Source organism: Brachyhypopomus gauderio, unplaced genomic scaffold (genome assembly GCF_052324685.1).
Source record: "Brachyhypopomus gauderio isolate BG-103 unplaced genomic scaffold, BGAUD_0.2 sc111, whole genome shotgun sequence".
NCBI lineage: Eukaryota > Metazoa > Chordata > Actinopteri > Gymnotiformes > Hypopomidae > Brachyhypopomus > Brachyhypopomus gauderio.
Genome location: NW_027506932.1, coordinates 635,743 through 651,701, shown reverse-complemented (window position 1 = coordinate 651,701; position 15,959 = coordinate 635,743). Strand labels below are relative to the sequence as shown.

General features: G+C 41.7%; 6 non-coding genes across 6 annotated transcripts; all 6 read left to right on the top strand.

The window, feature by feature from the left end:
* The first annotated feature begins 712 nt into the window (after positions 1-712).
* trnap-ugg (transfer RNA proline (anticodon UGG)) lies at positions 713-784 on the top strand. Its single transcript has one exon. It is a non-coding gene; the product is annotated as a tRNA-Pro (tRNA).
* Positions 785-3,401: 2,617 nt separating this feature from the next.
* Positions 3,402-3,473, top strand: trnap-ugg (transfer RNA proline (anticodon UGG)). Its single transcript has one exon. It is a non-coding gene; the product is annotated as a tRNA-Pro (tRNA).
* A 1,944-nt stretch (positions 3,474-5,417) lies between these two features.
* Positions 5,418-5,489, top strand: trnap-ugg (transfer RNA proline (anticodon UGG)). The gene has a single exon. It is a non-coding gene; the product is annotated as a tRNA-Pro (tRNA).
* A 3,278-nt stretch (positions 5,490-8,767) lies between these two features.
* trnap-ugg (transfer RNA proline (anticodon UGG)) lies at positions 8,768-8,839 on the top strand. Its single transcript has one exon. It is a non-coding gene; the product is annotated as a tRNA-Pro (tRNA).
* Positions 8,840-11,439: 2,600 nt separating this feature from the next.
* On the top strand, positions 11,440-11,511 carry trnap-ugg (transfer RNA proline (anticodon UGG)). The gene has a single exon. It is a non-coding gene; the product is annotated as a tRNA-Pro (tRNA).
* A 1,267-nt stretch (positions 11,512-12,778) lies between these two features.
* trnap-ugg (transfer RNA proline (anticodon UGG)) lies at positions 12,779-12,850 on the top strand. Its single transcript has one exon. It is a non-coding gene; the product is annotated as a tRNA-Pro (tRNA).
* Positions 12,851-15,959: the final 3,109 nt, after the last annotated feature.

The window sequence follows — 15,959 nt, the reverse complement described above, 5'->3', positions numbered from 1 at the left end:
GCCTCAAAAGGCCAAAATAAGAAAGCAAATACGGAACTAGTAGGCTCGTTGGTCTAGGCGTATGATTCTCGCTTTGGGTGCGAGAGGTCCCGTGTTCAAATCCCGGACGAGCCCTTTATATGTTATTTGACTAAAACTATGTACAGTGCTCTACTTTACTGCATTGTTGTGACATCTGCATCTAAGACATGTCAACAATAAAATAGACCATTTCTGAATGGCAAAGCAACTTTTTGGACTACAGCTTCGGTTATTGTTTAGAAGCAAGAGATCCCTGGCCCTTTTTTGGGTTAAATTGCCAGCCAAGCCTACATTGACAACAAAAATGTGGATGCTCTGGTAGCTATTACACTAGCGATACCTTTCACTAAGTGAATCGCAACTGCAGACGAGTGAGGGTGAATAAATAATTTGCTGTTAAGCCAGTGTCCACAGAGCATAGATCTAGCACATCTGGCTCTTACATTAGCATGACAAGCCGGGACTGTATTTTCCCTAGCACGTGTGGTACATTACGCTTTCAAGTACAGTCTCCAGGAGTTGAATTGTGTTACTGTCTTTTTAGCCCAAATACCAACTGATTTGTGCATAAGGGCTTGATACATTCATGTGTGTAGTCAAGACTGAGACTGTGCACTAAGCAAAAGAGCCAAAAAAAGCCAAAATAAACGCCTCAAAAGGCCAAAATAAGAAAGCAAATACGGAACTATTAGGCTCGTTGGTCTAGGCGTATGATTCTCGCTTTGGGTGCGAGAGGTCCCGGGTTCAAATCCCGGACGAGCCCTTTATATGTTATTTGACTAAAACTATGTACAGTGCTCTACTTTACTGCATTGTTGTGACATCTGCATCTAAGACATGTCAACATTAAAATAGACCATTTCTGAATGGCAAAGCAACTTTTTGGACTACAGCTTCGGTTATTGTTTAGAAGCAAGAGATCCCTGGCCCTTTTTTGGGTTAAATTGCCAGCCAAGCCTACATTGACAACAAAAATGTGGATGCTCTGGTAGCTATTACACTAGCGATACCTTTCACTAAGTGAATCGCAACTGCAGACGAGTGAGGGTGAATAAATAATTTGCTGTTAAGCCAGTGTCCACAGAGCATAGATCTAGCACATCTGGCTCTTACATTAGCATGACAAGACGGGACTGTATTTTCCCTAGCACGTGTGGTATATTACGTTTTCAAGTACAGTCTCCAGGAGTTGAATTGTGTTACTGTCTTTTCAGCCCAAATGCCAACTGATTTGTGCATAAGGGCTTGATACATTCATGTGTGTAGTCAAGACTGAGACTGTGCACTAGGCAAAAGAGCCAAAAAAAGCCAAAATAAACGCCTCAAAAGGCCAAAATAAGAAAGCAAATGTTGAACTAGTAGGCTCGTTGGTCTAGGCGTATGATTCTCGCTTTGGGTGCGAGAGGTCCCCGGGTTCAAATCCCGGACGAGCCCTTTATATGTTATTTGACTAAAACTATGTACAGTGCTCTACTTTACTGCATTGTTGTGACATCTGCATCTAAGACATGTCAACATTAAAATAGACCATTTCTGAATGGCAAAGCAACTTTTTGGACTACAGCTTCGGTTATTGTTTAGAAGCAAGAGATCCCTGGCCCTTTTTTGGGTTAAATTGCCAGCCAAGCCTACATTGACAACAAAAATGTGGATGCTCTGGTAGCTATTACACTAGCGATACCTTTCACTAAGTGAATCGCAACTGCAGACGAGTGAGGGTGAATAAATAATTTGCTGTTAAGCCAGTGTCCACAGAGCATAGATCTAGCACATCTGGCTCTTACATTAGCATGACAAGCCGCGACTGTATTTTCCCTAGCACGTGTGGTACATTACGTTTTCAAGTACAGTCTTCAGGAGTTGAATTGTGTTACTGTCTTTTCAGCCCAAATGCCAACTGATTTGTGCATAAAAGCGTGATACATAGATGTGTGTAGTCAAGACTGAGAATGTGCACTAGGCAAAAGAGCCAAAAAAGCCTAAACAAACGCCTCAAAAGGCCAAAATAAGAAATCAAATGTTGAACTAGTAGGCTCGTTGGTCTAGTCGTATGATTCTCGCTTCGGGTGTGAGAGGTCCTGGGTTCAAATCCCGGACAAGCCCTTTATATGTTATTTGACTAAAATTATGTACAGTGCTCTTCTTTACTGCATTGTTGTGACATCTGCTTCTAAGACATGTCAACGTTTAAACAGACCGTTTCTGAATGGCAAAGCAGCTTGTTGGACTACATCTTCAGTTATTCTGTTATTGTTTAGAAGCGAGAGATCCCTGGCCCTTTTTTGGGTTAAATTGCCAGCCAAGCCTACATTGACAACAAAAATGTGGATGCTCTGGTAGCTATTACAATAGCGATACCTGTCACGAAGTGAATCGCAACTGCAGACGAGTGAGGGTGAATAAATAATTTGCTGTTAAGCCAGTGTCCACAGAGCATAGATCTAGCACATCTGGCTCTTACATTAGCATGACAAGACGGGACTGTATTTTCCCTAGCACGTGTGGTATATTACGTTTTCAAGTACAGTCTCCAGGAGTTGAATTGTGTTACTGTCTTTTCAGCCCAAATGCCAACTGATTTGTGCATAAGGGCTTGATACATTCATGTGTGTAGTCAAGACTGAGACTGTGCACTAGGCAAAAGAGCCAAAAAAAGCCAAAATAAACGCCTCAAAAGGCCAAAATAAGAAAGCAAATACGGAACTAGTAGGCTCGTTGGTCTAGGCGTATGATTCTCGCTTTGGGTGCGAGAGGTCCCGTGTTCAAATCCCGGACGAGCCCTTTATATGTTATTTGACTAAAACTATGTACAGTGCTCTACTTTACTGCATTGTTGTGACATCTGCATCTAAGACATGTCAACAATAAAATAGACCATTTCTGAATGGCAAAGCAACTTTTTGGACTACAGCTTCGGTTATTGTTTAGAAGCAAGAGATCCCTGGCCCTTTTTTGGGTTAAATTGCCAGCCAAGCCTACATTGACAACAAAAATGTGGATGCTCTGGTAGCTATTACACTAGCGATACCTTTCACTAAGTGAATCGCAACTGCAGACGAGTGAGGGTGAATAAATAATTTGCTGTTAAGCCAGTGTCCACAGAGCATAGATCTAGCACATCTGGCTCTTACATTAGCATGACAAGCCGGGACTGTATTTTCCCTAGCACGTGTGGTACATTACGCTTTCAAGTACAGTCTCCAGGAGTTGAATTGTGTTACTGTCTTTTTAGCCCAAATACCAACTGATTTGTGCATAAGGGCTTGATACATTCATGTGTGTAGTCAAGACTGAGACTGTGCACTAAGCAAAAGAGCCAAAAAAAAGCCAAAATAAACGCCTCAAAAGGCCAAAATAAGAAAGCAAATACGGAACTATTAGGCTCGTTGGTCTAGGCGTATGATTCTCGCTTTGGGTGCGAGAGGTCCCGGGTTCAAATCCCGGACGAGCCCTTTATATGTTATTTGACTAAAACTATGTACAGTGCTCTACTTTACTGCATTGTTGTGACATCTGCATCTAAGACATGTCAACATTAAAATAGACCATTTCTGAATGGCAAAGCAACTTTTTGGACTACAGCTTCGGTTATTGTTTAGAAGCAAGAGATCCCTGGCCCTTTTTTGGGTTAAATTGCCAGCCAAGCCTACATTGACAACAAAAATGTGGATGCTCTGGTAGCTATTACACTAGCGATACCTTTCACTAAGTGAATCGCAACTGCAGACGAGTGAGGGTGAATAAATAATTTGCTGTTAAGCCAGTGTCCACAGAGCATAGATCTAGCACATCTGGCTCTTACGTTAGCATGACAAGCCGGGACTGTATTTTCCCTAGCACGTGTGGTACATTACGTTTTCAAGTACAGTCTTCAGGAGTTGAATTGTGTTACTGTCTTTTCAGCCCAAATGACAACTGATTTGTGCATAAAAGCGTGATACATAGATGTGTGTAGTCAAGACTGAGAATGTGCACTAGGCAAAAGAGCCAAAAAAGCCTAAATAAACGCCTCAAAAGGCCAAAATAAGAAATCAAATCTTGAACTAGTAGGCTCGTTGGTCTAGTCGTATGATTCTCGCTTCGGGTGTGAGAGGTCCTGGGTTCAAATCCCGGACAAGCCCTTTATATGTTATTTGACTAAAATTATGTACAGTGCTCTTCTTTACTGCATTGTTGTGACATCTGCTTCTAAGACATGTCAACGTTTAAACAGACAGTTTCTGAATGGCAAAGCAGCTTGTTGGACTACATCTTCAGTTATTCTGTTATTGTTTAGAAGCGAGAGATCCCTGGCCCTTTTTTGGGTTAAATTGCCAGCCAAGCCTACATTGACAACAAAAATGTGGATGCTCTGGTAGCTATTACAATAGCGATACCTGTCACGAAGTGAATCGCAACTGCAGACGAGTGAGGGTGAATAAATAATTTGCTGTTAAGCCAGTGTCCACAGAGCATAGATCTAGCACATCTGGCTCTTACATTAGCATGACAAGCCGGGACTGTATTTTCCCTAGCACGTGTGGTACATTACGCTTTCAAGTACAGTCTCCAGGAGTTGAATTGTGTTACTGTCTTTTTAGCCCAAATACCAACTGATTTGTGCATAAGGGCTTGATACATTCATGTGTGTAGTCAAGACTGAGACTGTGCACTAGGCAAAAGAGCCAAAAAAGCCAAAATAAACGCCTCAAAAGGACAAAAAAAGAAATCAAATGTTGAAATAGTAGGCTCGTTGGTCTAGTCGTATGATTCTCGCTTCGGGTGTGAGAGGTCCCGGGTTCAAATCCCGGAAGAGCCCTTTATATGTTATTTGACTAAAACTATGTACAGTGCTCTACTTTACTGCATTGTTGTGACATCTGCATCTAAGACATGTCAACATTAAAATAGACCATTTCTGAATGGCAAAGCAACTTTTTGGACTACAGCTTCGGTTATTGTTTAGAAGCAAGAGATCCCTGGCCCTTTTTTGGGTTAAATTGCCAGCCAAGCCTACATTGACAACAAAAATGTGGATGCTCTGGTAGCTATTACAATAGCGATACCTGTCACGAAGTGAATCGCAACTGCAGACGAGTGAGGGTGAATAAATAATTTGCTGTTAAGCCAGTGTCCACAGAGCATAGATCTAGCACATCTGGCTCTTACATTAGCATGACAAGACGGGACTGTATTTTCCCTAGCACGTGTGGTATATTACGTTTTCAAGTACAGTCTCCAGGAGTTGAATTGTGTTACTGTCTTTTCAGCCCAAATGCCAACTGATTTGTGCATAAGGGCTTGATACATTCATGTGTGTAGTCAAGACTGAGACTGTGCACTAGGCAAAAGAGCCAAAAAAAGCCAAAATAAACGCCTCAAAAGGCCAAAATAAGAAAGCAAATGTTGAACTAGTAGGCTCGTTGGTCTAGGCGTATGATTCTCGCTTTGGGTGCGAGAGGTCCCGGGTTCAAATCCCGGACGAGCCCTTTATATGTTATTTGACTAAAACTATGTACAGTGCTCTACTTTACTGCATTGTTGTGACATCTGCATCTAAGACATGTCAACATTAAAATAGACCATTTCTGAATGGCAAAGCAACTTTTTGGACTACAGCTTCGGTTATTGTTTAGAAGCAAGAGATCCCTGGCCCTTTTTTGGGTTAAATTGCCAGCCAAGCCTACATTGACAACAAAAATGTGGATGCTCTGGTAGCTATTACACTAGCGATACCTTTCACTAAGTGAATCGCAACTGCAGACGAGTGAGGGTGAATAAATAATTTGCTGTTAAGCCAGTGTCCACAGAGCATAGATCTAGCACATCTGGCTCTTACATTAGCATGACAAGCCGCGACTGTATTTTCCCTAGCACGTGTGGTACATTACGTTTTCAAGTACAGTCTTCAGGAGTTGAATTGTGTTACTGTCTTTTCAGCCCAAATGCCAACTGATTTGTGCATAAAAGCGTGATACATAGATGTGTGTAGTCAAGACTGAGAATGTGCACTAGGCAAAAGAGCCAAAAAAGCCTAAACAAACGCCTCAAAAGGCCAAAATAAGAAATCAAATGTTGAACTAGTAGGCTCGTTGGTCTAGTCGTATGATTCTCGCTTCGGGTGTGAGAGGTCCTGGGTTCAAATCCCGGACAAGCCCTTTATATGTTATTTGACTAAAATTATGTACAGTGCTCTTCTTTACTGCATTGTTGTGACATCTGCTTCTAAGACATGTCAACGTTTAAACAGACCGTTTCTGAATGGCAAAGCAGCTTGTTGGACTACATCTTCAGTTATTCTGTTATTGTTTAGAAGCGAGAGATCCCTGGCCCTTTTTTGGGTTAAATTGCCAGCCAAGCCTACATTGACAACAAAAATGTGGATGCTCTGGTAGCTATTACAATAGCGATACCTGTCACGAAGTGAATCGCAACTGCAGACGAGTGAGGGTGAATAAATAATTTGCTGTTAAGCCAGTGTCCACAGAGCATAGATCTAGCACATCTGGCTCTTACATTAGCATGACAAGACGGGACTGTATTTTCCCTAGCACGTGTGGTATATTACGTTTTCAAGTACAGTCTCCAGGAGTTGAATTGTGTTACTGTCTTTTCAGCCCAAATGCCAACTGATTTGTGCATAAGGGCTTGATACATTCATGTGTGTAGTCAAGACTGAGACTGTGCACTAGGCAAAAGAGCCAAAAAAAGCCAAAATAAACGCCTCAAAAGGCCAAAATAAGAAAGCAAATACGGAACTAGTAGGCTCGTTGGTCTAGGCGTATGATTCTCGCTTTGGGTGCGAGAGGTCCCGTGTTCAAATCCCGGACGAGCCCTTTATATGTTATTTGACTAAAACTATGTACAGTGCTCTACTTTACTGCATTGTTGTGACATCTGCATCTAAGACATGTCAACAATAAAATAGACCATTTCTGAATGGCAAAGCAACTTTTTGGACTACAGCTTCGGTTATTGTTTAGAAGCAAGAGATCCCTGGCCCTTTTTTGGGTTAAATTGCCAGCCAAGCCTACATTGACAACAAAAATGTGGATGCTCTGGTAGCTATTACACTAGCGATACCTTTCACTAAGTGAATCGCAACTGCAGACGAGTGAGGGTGAATAAATAATTTGCTGTTAAGCCAGTGTCCACAGAGCATAGATCTAGCACATCTGGCTCTTACATTAGCATGACAAGCCGGGACTGTATTTTCCCTAGCACGTGTGGTACATTACGCTTTCAAGTACAGTCTCCAGGAGTTGAATTGTGTTACTGTCTTTTTAGCCCAAATACCAACTGATTTGTGCATAAGGGCTTGATACATTCATGTGTGTAGTCAAGACTGAGACTGTGCACTAGGCAAAAGAGCCAAAAAAGCCAAAATAAACGCCTCAAAAGGCCAAAATAAGAAAGCAAATCTCGAACTAGTAGGCTTTTTGGTCTAGGCGTATGATTCTCGCTTTGGGTGCGAGAGATCCCGGAAGAGCCCTTTATATGTTATTTGACTAAAACTATGTACAGTGCTCTACTTTACTGCATTGTTGTGACATCTGCATCTAAGATATGTCAACATTAAAATAGACCATTTCTGAATGGCAAAGCAACTTTTTGGACTACAGCTTCGGTTATTGTTTAGAAGCAAGAGATCCCTGGCCCTTTTTTGGGTTAAATTGCCAGCCAAGCCTACATTGACAACAAAAATGTGGATGCTCTGGTAGCTATTACACTAGCGATACCTTTCACTAAGTGAATCGCAACTGCAGACGAGTGAGGGTGAATAAATAATTTGCTGTTAAGCCAGTGTCCACAGAGCATAGATCTAGCACATCTGGCTCTTACGTTAGCATGACAAGCCGGGACTGTATTTTCCCTAGCACGTGTGGTACATTACGTTTTCAAGTACAGTCTTCAGGAGTTGAATTGTGTTACTGTCTTTTCAGCCCAAATGACAACTGATTTGTGCATAAAAGCGTGATACATAGATGTGTGTAGTCAAGACTGAGAATGTGCACTAGGCAAAAGAGCCAAAAAAGCCTAAATAAACGCCTCAAAAGGCCAAAATAAGAAATCAAATCTTGAACTAGTAGGCTCGTTGGTCTAGTCGTATGATTCTCGCTTCGGGTGTGAGAGGTCCTGGGTTCAAATCCCGGACAAGCCCTTTATATGTTATTTGACTAAAATTATGTACAGTGCTCTTCTTTACTGCATTGTTGTGACATCTGCTTCTAAGACATGTCAACGTTTAAACAGACCGTTTCTGAATGGCAAAGCAGCTTGTTGGACTACATCTTCAGTTATTCTGTTATTGTTTAGAAGCGAGAGATCCCTGGCCCTTTTTTGGGTTAAATTGCCAGCCAAGCCTACATTGACAACAAAAATGTGGATGCTCTGGTAGCTATTACAATAGCGATACCTGTCACGAAGTGAATCGCAACTGCAGACGAGTGAGGGTGAATAAATAATTTGCTGTTAAGCCAGTGTCCACAGAGCATAGATCTAGCACATCTGGCTCTTACATTAGCATGACAAGACGGGACTGTATTTTCCCTAGCACGTGTGGTATATTACGTTTTCAAGTACAGTCTCCAGGAGTTGAATTGTGTTACTGTCTTTTCAGCCCAAATGCCAACTGATTTGTGCATAAGGGCTTGATACATTCATGTGTGTAGTCAAGACTGAGACTGTGCACTAAGCAAAAGAGCCAAAAAAAGCCAAAATAAACGCCTCAAAAGGCCAAAATAAGAAAGCAAATACGGAACTATTAGGCTCGTTGGTCTAGGCGTATGATTCTCGCTTTGGGTGCGAGAGGTCCCGGGTTCAAATCCCGGACGAGCCCTTTATATGTTATTTGACTAAAACTATGTACAGTGCTCTACTTTACTGCATTGTTGTGACATCTGCATCTAAGACATGTCAACATTAAAATAGACCATTTCTGAATGGCAAAGCAACTTTTTGGACTACAGCTTCGGTTATTGTTTAGAAGCAAGAGATCCCTGGCCCTTTTTTGGGTTAAATTGCCAGCCAAGCCTACATTGACAACAAAAATGTGGATGCTCTGGTAGCTATTACACTAGCGATACCTTTCACTAAGTGAATCGCAACTGCAGACGAGTGAGGGTGAATAAATAATTTGCTGTTAAGCCAGTGTCCACAGAGCATAGATCTAGCACATCTGGCTCTTACATTAGCATGACAAGCCGGGACTGTATTTTCCCTAGCACGTGTGGTACATTACGCTTTCAAGTACAGTCTCCAGGAGTTGAATTGTGTTACTGTCTTTTTAGCCCAAATACCAACTGATTTGTGCATAAGGGCTTGATACATTCATGTGTGTAGTCAAGACTGAGACTGTGCACTAGGCAAAAGAGCCAAAAAAGCCAAAATAAACGCCTCAAAAGGACAAAAAAAGAAATCAAATGTTGAAATAGTAGGCTCGTTGGTCTAGTCGTATGATTCTCGCTTCGGGTGTGAGAGGTCCCGGGTTCAAATCCCGGAAGAGCCCTTTATATGTTATTTGACTAAAACTATGTACAGTGCTCTACTTTACTGCATTGTTGTGACATCTGCATCTAAGACATGTCAACATTAAAATAGACCATTTCTGAATGGCAAAGCAACTTTTTGGACTACAGCTTCGGTTATTGTTTAGAAGCAAGAGATCCCTGGCCCTTTTTTGGGTTAAATTGCCAGCCAAGCCTACATTGACAACAAAAATGTGGATGCTCTGGTAGCTATTACACTAGCGATACCTTTCACTAAGTGAATCGCAACTGCAGACGAGTGAGGGTGAATAAATAATTTGCTGTTAAGCCAGTGTCCACAGAGCATAGATCTAGCACATCTGGCTCTTACATTAGCATGACAAGCCGGGACTGTATTTTCCCTAGCACGTGTGGTACATTACGCTTTCAAGTACAGTCTCCAGGAGTTGAATTGTGTTACTGTCTTTTTAGCCCAAATACCAACTGATTTGTGCATAAGGGCTTGATACATTCATGTGTGTAGTCAAGACTGAGACTGTGCACTAGGCAAAAGAGCCAAAAAAGCCAAAATAAACGCCTCAAAAGGCCAAAATAAGAAAGCAAATCTCGAACTAGTAGGCTTTTTGGTCTAGGCGTATGATTCTCGCTTTGGGTGCGAGAGATCCCGGAAGAGCCCTTTATATGTTATTTGACTAAAACTATGTACAGTGCTCTACTTTACTGCATTGTTGTGACATCTGCATCTAAGATATGTCAACATTAAAATAGACCATTTCTGAATGGCAAAGCAACTTTTTGGACTACAGCTTCGGTTATTGTTTAGAAGCAAGAGATCCCTGGCCCTTTTTTGGGTTAAATTGCCAGCCAAGCCTACATTGACAACAAAAATGTGGATGCTCTGGTAGCTATTACACTAGCGATACCTTTCACTAAGTGAATCGCAACTGCAGACGAGTGAGGGTGAATAAATAATTTGCTGTTAAGCCAGTGTCCACAGAGCATAGATCTAGCACATCTGGCTCTTACGTTAGCATGACAAGCCGGGACTGTATTTTCCCTAGCACGTGTGGTACATTACGTTTTCAAGTACAGTCTTCAGGAGTTGAATTGTGTTACTGTCTTTTCAGCCCAAATGACAACTGATTTGTGCATAAAAGCGTGATACATAGATGTGTGTAGTCAAGACTGAGAATGTGCACTAGGCAAAAGAGCCAAAAAAGCCTAAATAAACGCCTCAAAAGGCCAAAATAAGAAATCAAATCTTGAACTAGTAGGCTCGTTGGTCTAGTCGTATGATTCTCGCTTCGGGTGTGAGAGGTCCTGGGTTCAAATCCCGGACAAGCCCTTTATATGTTATTTGACTAAAATTATGTACAGTGCTCTTCTTTACTGCATTGTTGTGACATCTGCTTCTAAGACATGTCAACGTTTAAACAGACCGTTTCTGAATGGCAAAGCAGCTTGTTGGACTACATCTTCAGTTATTCTGTTATTGTTTAGAAGCGAGAGATCCCTGGCCCTTTTTTGGGTTAAATTGCCAGCCAAGCCTACATTGACAACAAAAATGTGGATGCTCTGGTAGCTATTACAATAGCGATACCTGTCACGAAGTGAATCGCAACTGCAGACGAGTGAGGGTGAATAAATAATTTGCTGTTAAGCCAGTGTCCACAGAGCATAGATCTAGCACATCTGGCTCTTACATTAGCATGACAAGACGGGACTGTATTTTCCCTAGCACGTGTGGTATATTACGTTTTCAAGTACAGTCTCCAGGAGTTGAATTGTGTTACTGTCTTTTCAGCCCAAATGCCAACTGATTTGTGCATAAGGGCTTGATACATTCATGTGTGTAGTCAAGACTGAGACTGTGCACTAAGCAAAAGAGCCAAAAAAAGCCAAAATAAACGCCTCAAAAGGCCAAAATAAGAAAGCAAATACGGAACTATTAGGCTCGTTGGTCTAGGCGTATGATTCTCGCTTTGGGTGCGAGAGGTCCCGGGTTCAAATCCCGGACGAGCCCTTTATATGTTATTTGACTAAAACTATGTACAGTGCTCTACTTTACTGCATTGTTGTGACATCTGCATCTAAGACATGTCAACATTAAAATAGACCATTTCTGAATGGCAAAGCAACTTTTTGGACTACAGCTTCGGTTATTGTTTAGAAGCAAGAGATCCCTGGCCCTTTTTTGGGTTAAATTGCCAGCCAAGCCTACATTGACAACAAAAATGTGGATGCTCTGGTAGCTATTACACTAGCGATACCTTTCACTAAGTGAATCGCAACTGCAGACGAGTGAGGGTGAATAAATAATTTGCTGTTAAGCCAGTGTCCACAGAGCATAGATCTAGCACATCTGGCTCTTACATTAGCATGACAAGCCGGGACTGTATTTTCCCTAGCACGTGTGGTACATTACGCTTTCAAGTACAGTCTCCAGGAGTTGAATTGTGTTACTGTCTTTTTAGCCCAAATACCAACTGATTTGTGCATAAGGGCTTGATACATTCATGTGTGTAGTCAAGACTGAGACTGTGCACTAGGCAAAAGAGCCAAAAAAGCCAAAATAAACGCCTCAAAAGGACAAAAAAAGAAATCAAATGTTGAAATAGTAGGCTCGTTGGTCTAGTCGTATGATTCTCGCTTCGGGTGTGAGAGGTCCCGGGTTCAAATCCCGGAAGAGCCCTTTATATGTTATTTGACTAAAACTATGTACAGTGCTCTACTTTACTGCATTGTTGTGACATCTGCATCTAAGACATGTCAACATTAAAATAGACCATTTCTGAATGGCAAAGCAACTTTTTGGACTACAGCTTCGGTTATTGTTTAGAAGCAAGAGATCCCTGGCCCTTTTTTGGGTTAAATTGCCAGCCAAGCCTACATTGACAACAAAAATGTGGATGCTCTGGTAGCTATTACAATAGCGATACCTGTCACGAAGTGAATCGCAACTGCAGACGAGTGAGGGTGAATAAATAATTTGCTGTTAAGCCAGTGTCCACAGAGCATAGATCTAGCACATCTGGCTCTTACATTAGCATGACAAGACGGGACTGTATTTTCCCTAGCACGTGTGGTATATTACGTTTTCAAGTACAGTCTCCAGGAGTTGAATTGTGTTACTGTCTTTTCAGCCCAAATGCCAACTGATTTGTGCATAAGGGCTTGATACATTCATGTGTGTAGTCAAGACTGAGACTGTGCACTAGGCAAAAGAGCCAAAAAAAGCCAAAATAAACGCCTCAAAAGGCCAAAATAAGAAAGCAAATGTTGAACTAGTAGGCTCGTTGGTCTAGGCGTATGATTCTCGCTTTGGGTGCGAGAGGTCCCGGGTTCAAATCCCGGACGAGCCCTTTATATGTTATTTGACTAAAACTATGTACAGTGCTCTACTTTACTGCATTGTTGTGACATCTGCATCTAAGACATGTCAACATTAAAATAGACCATTTCTGAATGGCAAAGCAACTTTTTGGACTACAGCTTCGGTTATTGTTTAGAAGCAAGAGATCCCTGGCCCTTTTTTGGGTTAAATTGCCAGCCAAGCCTACATTGACAACAAAAATGTGGATGCTCTGGTAGCTATTACACTAGCGATACCTTTCACTAAGTGAATCGCAACTGCAGACGAGTGAGGGTGAATAAATAATTTGCTGTTAAGCCAGTGTCCACAGAGCATAGATCTAGCACATCTGGCTCTTACATTAGCATGACAAGCCGCGACTGTATTTTCCCTAGCACGTGTGGTACATTACGTTTTCAAGTACAGTCTTCAGGAGTTGAATTGTGTTACTGTCTTTTCAGCCCAAATGCCAACTGATTTGTGCATAAAAGCGTGATACATAGATGTGTGTAGTCAAGACTGAGAATGTGCACTAGGCAAAAGAGCCAAAAAAGCCTAAACAAACGCCTCAAAAGGCCAAAATAAGAAATCAAATGTTGAACTAGTAGGCTCGTTGGTCTAGTCGTATGATTCTCGCTTCGGGTGTGAGAGGTCCTGGGTTCAAATCCCGGACAAGCCCTTTATATGTTATTTGACTAAAATTATGTACAGTGCTCTTCTTTACTGCATTGTTGTGACATCTGCTTCTAAGACATGTCAACGTTTAAACAGACCGTTTCTGAATGGCAAAGCAGCTTGTTGGACTACATCTTCAGTTATTCTGTTATTGTTTAGAAGCGAGAGATCCCTGGCCCTTTTTTGGGTTAAATTGCCAGCCAAGCCTACATTGACAACAAAAATGTGGATGCTCTGGTAGCTATTACAATAGCCATACCTGTCACGAAGTGAATCGCAACTGCAGACGAGTGAGGGTGAATAAATAATTTGCTGTTAAGCCAGTGTCCACAGAGCATAGATCTAGCACATCTGGCTCTTACATTAGCATGACAAGACGGGACTGTATTTTCCCTAGCACGTGTGGTATATTACGTTTTCAAGTACAGTCTCCAGGAGTTGAATTGTGTTACTGTCTTTTCAGCCCAAATGCCAACTGATTTGTGCATAAGGGCTTGATACATTCATGTGTGTAGTCAAGACTGAGACTGTGCACTAGGCAAAAGAGCCAAAAAAAGCCAAAATAAACGCCTCAAAAGGCCAAAATAAGAAAGCAAATACGGAACTAGTAGGCTCGTTGGTCTAGGCGTATGATTCTGGCTTTGGGTGCGAGAGGTCCCGTGTTCAAATCCCGGACGAGCCCTTTATATGTTATTTGACTAAAACTATGTACAGTGCTCTACTTTACTGCATTGTTGTGACATCTGCATCTAAGACATGTCAACAATAAAATAGACCATTTCTGAATGGCAAAGCAACTTTTTGGACTACAGCTTCGGTTATTGTTTAGAAGCAAGAGATCCCTGGCCCTTTTTTGGGTTAAATTGCCAGCCAAGCCTACATTGACAACAAAAATGTGGATGCTCTGGTAGCTATTACACTAGCGATACCTTTCACTAAGTGAATCGCAACTGCAGACGAGTGAGGGTGAATAAATAATTTGCTGTTAAGCCAGTGTCCACAGAGCATAGATCTAGCACATCTGGCTCTTACATTAGCATGACAAGCCGGGACTGTATTTTCCCTAGCACGTGTGGTACATTACGCTTTCAAGTACAGTCTCCAGGAGTTGAATTGTGTTACTGTCTTTTTAGCCCAAATACCAACTGATTTGTGCATAAGGGCTTGATACATTCATGTGTGTAGTCAAGACTGAGACTGTGCACTAGGCAAAAGAGCCAAAAAAGCCAAAATAAACGCCTCAAAAGGCCAAAATAAGAAAGCAAATCTCGAACTAGTAGGCTTTTTGGTCTAGGCGTATGATTCTCGCTTTGGGTGCGAGAGATCCCGGAAGAGCCCTTTATATGTTATTTGACTAAAACTATGTACAGTGCTCTACTTTACTGCATTGTTGTGACATCTGCATCTAAGATATGTCAACATTAAAATAGACCATTTCTGAATGGCAAAGCAACTTTTTGGACTACAGCTTCGGTTATTGTTTAGAAGCAAGAGATCCCTGGCCCTTTTTTGGGTTAAATTGCCAGCCAAGCCTACATTGACAACAAAAATGTGGATGCTCTGGTAGCTATTACACTAGCGATACCTTTCACTAAGTGAATCGCAACTGCAGACGAGTGAGGGTGAATAAATAATTTGCTGTTAAGCCAGTGTCCACAGAGCATAGATCTAGCACATCTGGCTCTTACGTTAGCATGACAAGCCGGGACTGTATTTTCCCTAGCACGTGTGGTACATTACGTTTTCAAGTACAGTCTTCAGGAGTTGAATTGTGTTACTGTCTTTTCAGCCCAAATGACAACTGATTTGTGCATAAAAGCGTGATACATAGATGTGTGTAGTCAAGACTGAGAATGTGCACTAGGCAAAAGAGCCAAAAAAGCCTAAATAAACGCCTCAAAAGGCCAAAATAAGAAATCAAATCTTGAACTAGTAGGCTCGTTGGTCTAGTCGTATGATTCTTGCTTCGGGTGTGAGAGGTCCTGGGTTCAAATCCCGGACAAGCCCTTTATATGTTATTTGACTAAAATTATGTACAGTGCTCTTCTTTACTGCATTGTTGTGACATCTGCTTCTAAGACATGTCAACGTTTAAACAGACCGTTTCTGAATGGCAAAGCAGCTTGTTGGACTACATCTTCAGTTATTCTGTTATTGTTTAGAAGCGAGAGATCCCTGGCCCTTTTTTGGGTTAAATTGCCAGCCAAGCCTACATTGACAACAAAAATGTGGATGCTCTGGTAGCTATTACAATAGCGATACCTGTCACGAAGTGAATCGCAACTGCAGACGAGTGAGGGTGAATAAATAATTTGCTGTTAAGCCAGTGTCCACAGAGCATAGATCTAGCACATCTGGCTCTTACATTAGCATGACAAGACGGGACTGTATTTTCCCTAGCACGTGTGGTATATTACGTTTTCAAGTACAGTCTCCAGGAGTTG